This window comes from Lycium barbarum, chromosome 4 (assembly GCF_019175385.1).
Source record: "Lycium barbarum isolate Lr01 chromosome 4, ASM1917538v2, whole genome shotgun sequence".
Classification (NCBI taxonomy): domain Eukaryota; kingdom Viridiplantae; phylum Streptophyta; class Magnoliopsida; order Solanales; family Solanaceae; genus Lycium; species Lycium barbarum.
In genome coordinates, this window is record NC_083340.1 from 47,455,256 (window position 1) to 47,460,890 (window position 5,635).

At 35.6% G+C, this 5,635-nt stretch overlaps 1 long non-coding RNA gene across 1 annotated transcript; it reads right to left on the minus strand.

Annotated features, from left to right (window-relative positions):
• Nucleotides 1-2,573: 2,573 nt before the first annotated feature.
• Nucleotides 2,574-5,213, minus strand: LOC132638417 (uncharacterized). The gene is made up of 3 exons (XR_009581721.1): nucleotides 4,901-5,213; nucleotides 3,939-4,004; nucleotides 2,574-3,001 (listed from the first exon to the last, which is right to left on the minus strand). It is a non-coding gene; the product is annotated as an uncharacterized LOC132638417 (long non-coding RNA).
• Nucleotides 5,214-5,635: the final 422 nt, after the last annotated feature.

A 5,635-nucleotide genomic window follows, 5' to 3' on the forward strand; every position in this document is an offset into this window, starting at 1 on the left:
GGACTACTGTTTTAGGGGTTTGAAGGGATTTTAGGAAATTTTCCTGATTAAACACACTCTTTTTCTCACGAATACCATCTGGGTTTTGGGAGTGACCCAATCCAACAACCCCAATCTGAAGGTCTTAAAAGTAAATAAAATGAAAAATTGAAAAAAATAAAATAAGAAAGAATGAGAGACGAAATGGTAGATAGACATTGACTTGAATAAAGAAATGCATGTGGTACACATGGGTGTTAATGACGCATGTGCGATCTCGCATCAGAACTGCCTATTATTATTGGTCTTAAAGAGAAGGGATTAAAATCATATAATAATATCTCATTCCAATCCTACCAACCACAAAGAGAATGAAATAAGAAACTCTACCTACCAATTCATCCTTTGAATGGAAAGCATTTAAAGAACAACTAACTCTCCCATATCTTTTTTTATTTTTAAATTGTTTTTTTTAATTACATGGGGGTAGGGGAAGGGAAATACGGAAAGGGATTACAATGCGGGGATTCAAATCCTCACCAACAAGGTAAGAGTTCAGGTAGCCAACCAACCGTGCTACTAGATCCCTACACTCTCCCATATCTTATTTCATGTATCACTATTATTATTTGAAAATCATATGCACATTTAATTGTAAAAATAATTGTGACCAGTTGTAACATATTAAGCGTGCCCCGTTTGGTTCGACCTTATTTTTCCTATTGAGAGTCGGCCAAAAACACGTTTATCAATATTCTTAGAAATTGTTGAAATTAACATTTTCTATTTTATTTTGTTCACTAGACTTAAATAACGACACTCAATATGAAAATGATAGATTTCGCCATTGTCAAGTATATTTATATTAGAATCTCATTAATAATAAATATTATTAAAGTTCAAAGTTTTATATATTACATGTATGTATAAAATTACTAAAATATACTTTAAGTTCTCATACGGAATACATTTATGTCAAATATAACAAAAAAATACTAAGACCCAAAGACAATTAAAATTGATTTGACAACAAATCATATTTTTAAGAAATGACAAGTCTAGTAGAAATCTCAAGAAGCTAGGAGTAAAATAACTAACCAATCACAAGTTGAAAGTTGCTACATCTATACGTCTAAAAGTTCTAACCCCAAAATATAGAGTTTTCAATTCAAATTGTCCATTCTCTAAGACGGCACGAAACATGTGCAGCCATTTAACTAGAAAAAGACAACACTTTGGTCCAATCCAATGAAATCCAACAAATTTATTTAATTAAAAAAAGGTAAGAAAATCGTTCATGCATGATCCCTTAAGATTTGGAGTTAGCTAGATTCATTTTTGTCTTTCTTGTCTAACACAAAACTGTTTAGATATGCCCATGTCAAGTGCCTCAAGACTTCAAGCATCCCTTAAGTATGGTGGTAAGGTAATTATTATTAGTTATTTAAATAGGCCAGTTAATATTTCAGAACACCTAATTGCTGAATCAATTGACAACGGCACTGAAAAGTAGGGTCACCAAGCTAGGAGCAAGTTTTTCCCTAAAAATCTAAGGCATAGTAGTTAAATATTTTTTCTTTTCAGACTCTTCATTTTTGCTATTATTTCAGGATCATTTCGGATGTTTAACATGTCTGATTAATAAAATTAAAATTTTCATTAACTTTAAAAGTAAAAAATATCAAATGTCAAACATAAAAAATTGCTCAACATGTTACCTAAATTATGGTCGAGCACAAAATCTTATCTTAAGAATAAAATTCCAGTCGTAATCTTGAAAGTTGAAGTTAGAGCCTGTATGGCTTAGCTTATAAGTTGCAGAGCTGTTTTCAGCCTTTTTGAGTGTTTGGTTTGCCGGTCAGCTTATAAGCCATTTTATGTTAAAAATAAGCCAAAAAAGAAATAAGTTGGATATCCCAATTTATTTTTTATTGACTTATAAACTGTTTTCAACTTATAAGCTGTTGTTTTCAATTTATAAACTGTTTTTTTTAAGCTAAGTCAAACGGGCCCTTAGCCATGTCCGTATGCAGGTCCCAAAATGTGACTAGAACAACTTGATGATAAAAATAAGAATTCATTGTAACAAATACTCCATCCGGATTAAAAAAAAGTCCACTTAGCTATTTGCACGCTTCTTAAGAAAATACTAATTTTTAGATAAAAATAGATAATTTGACTAAACTACCTCTAATTAAATAAGTATTGAAATTTGATCATATAACACTTAATAGGAGCAAATATGAAAAAATAAGTTTAATTTTTTCTTGATTTCCTAAGTGAATTCTTTTTTTGATCTAAAAAAAAAGCTAAATGAACTCTTTTTTTATGTGGAGGGGTACCTCTCAACTATTAATTATTCACAAGTTTCACGCTCTAATTATCACATGTTTCCTTTTCCTATCTAATTTACCATCATTTATATATTAAAACATATTTCAAAGTAACTAGGTGTCACGACCCAACCCCGTGGGCCGTGACTAGTGCCCGAATTGGGCACCCGAACACAATCACAAATCCGAGTGGCAAACAGATAACTTATACCAACACAAATATCAAACACTGCCTCAGATTATATCAAACCCATCCAGGCATATAACAGAAGCCGACAAGGCGGTGTTTCATATTTATGAGATTTTCAAAGAAAATTTCGGCAGAGTTTCCTTTGTTTTTCGGACTATCCAAAATAACCCTGTACACAGCAAATACCAACAAAGGCCACACAGGGCCAACAGAACAACATATACATGTGCGAGCCGACAAGGCTGTCATAACGAATAGAGTCATGCAAACACATCCGTACAGAAGTAGGCACACACACCCACAAATACGTCTACAGACCTCTAAACAGACAAACCAAATCATATGGCGGGACAGGGCCCCGCCGTGCCCCTGAACAAATACATATATACATAGCAAACGAATATATATACCAAAATGTGTGCTCTGAAATGAGAAGAGCACTCCAAACAGCAGAAGAGGGTGTCCTAAATGGGTAGATCACCAAACTGTGCGTCTGTACCTGCGGGCATGAAACGCAGCCCCCCGAAGAAAGGGGGTCAGTACGAAATATGTACTGAGTATGCAAAGCAGAAAATACAGAAACAAATCTGAGGCATAAATGAAATAGTAGTACAGAACATAAGTATAAATCCAACATATCAAAATTTGTTTACTTTCAAAAATATGTAAGTCATGCGTAGGGTACAGAAGAATATGGTCGCCCGCCCGTCAATGGCGCCATAACACAGCATAACACCAGAATGTTTCAAATCTCCGTATCCCCGTCACATATCACAACATAACGTCATACACAGCATAGCACCAAATATAGGTGGAACCCGACCCTCTTTTGCGAGTAGCTCGGTGAACCATAAACACAGCATAACTCCGGAGTATATCAAAGTGCGCACGATAACAGAACCGGCCCGGGAACCGGCGAAAGATATAACAGAACGCACGAGCAGAGTCATGAGTAACCATATGCATAAAATCATTATCATAGACTCAAATATAAGTAAATGACCATACTTGAAATTCGAAATGATAATCATACCAAATTCTTTCAAAAGTCGTCCGAATTACATAAAGGAAAGTCGCGGGACCCACGGACGGGTATTGACCCGAGCCGGGCCCGCCTATGGAAAACATACTTATCATACGCCATACAAACTTCTACGAACATATCAAAGCAATCCGAGCCTTTCTGTGAAAGATATGGCGTTCAAAAAAATTTCGAAATTCCTTAAAGTGAAATCTTTTTATGCAAAGTTCGGAAAGCGATTATTTCAAAGACATAATGGTTCATATTTCATCAAATCATACATAAGAGTGCCAAGGGATACATAAGGGTCATAACATGCTCGGATTTCGAATCTTAGAATTTTCCTCAAGGCTTATAATCTAGCCTATTGAAAACTAAGGCATGCCAAAAGAAAGAAGGGTTGCGCTTTACATACCTCGTACGCACTCCAAGATAGCCAATCTAAAGTAAATCCCAATCTACGCCTCGGGCTCCCCAAGGTCTACAAATATGCCAACGAATATCCAATATTAAACATAGGCACTTAAGCCATTCATTCCAAACTAACATTAAATTCTACAGAAAATTCGGCAGCATTTCCCCTGTAAATAGGCCAACCCGAGAATTTAACTCGCTCAAAATCAACAACAACAACCACAATAACCAACCTAGCAACTCCAATAACCAATCCGAAAGACAATATTACATTAATACTCTCTTTTTCATCATTCGACAACTTTCTAAATATTCAATTCAACGGCTTACCTTCAAGCCAACATCAACGCCTATACATTCAAATACTAACCCAAACCCATACTAACAACATTCAAGAACATTCTAAGCAATTCACATAATATTTCCAACGATCCAACAATTTCTCCAAATTGGGCCGAAAACAGCCCCAAAAATCGAGAGCAGCCCCTTTACCACATTCCTCATTTTTAAGTCATGATTTGTATCATCAATCCACACTATAACGATATAATTCTCATAAATATAAAGATTGCATTAATTTCACAAAATTCTCCAAATCAGTCCGCAACATTCACCATATTAATTTGGGACATTAAACTCTCATTTCCAAACTAGAATTCATAACGACGACAACTAAAACACTAAGCGATATTGATTTATCCTTTGCCAAACATTGGGGCTATACACGGCCACACTACACACATACACATATATTGATGATTTTTATTCTCTTCTCCACTCTACAACAATCAAACATGCTACAAAATTTTTATTCATTAACCCAATCGCACACCCATTTACACGGCTAGCTCCCCAAGCACACAACCCACTTCCAACATACAACATTTCACCAATTTCATCCATATTAACATACCACAATATGCATAAAACATTTATAGCCCATAAAACAATAGAAATTCTTACCTTTGTTCTTTACTCCACAAGAAAGTTAGGGTTTGCGATTTACAAAAATGGATGGTTTGATCGCTCCAATAATGCTTCCACGCTACTTAGGGACCTCCAAATAGTGAGTTAACACCAAGGAATTATTTTTGGGAAGGCTAGAAATGGGGTTGGATTTTTCTCCTCTTGGCCGTGAACAGTGGCGGCATGAACAGTGCGCGTGAACAGTGCGCCACCATGAATAGTGGCGCCGTGAACAGTGGCGCCGCCGTGAATAGTGGCTCCGGGAACTTCTCTCTCTCTAAGCTTGAGAGCCCCTCTCTCTAACTCTAAGTTTTTCTCAAGTTTGAAAGATGATAAATGAGTTCCTTAGTCATCAATTTGACTTAAATATCATGCCTACTAGTTGGACACATGTCCCACTCATGGCTTGAGCCCATCAAATTTGACCACATGTCTTGGTGGGGCCTACACGACCACTAGTGCCTAATTAGTGAATAATTAATTTTTAATCCCCACTTAATAATCTAATCATGGTTAATTAATCCCTAATATCCATTAATATTTATACACTAAGTAAAATTTATAAGCAATTCATGTTCTAATAGAAACCGGAAATTAAAGATTTCTACTTCGTGCCCGAAAATAATCCCGTCTTTAACTTGAGTCGATTTGCTTGCGGATAATTTATCGTATAAATATACGGGGTATAACACTACGTAAACTATCAACTTTTCTCTTTTGCTACGTGAATAG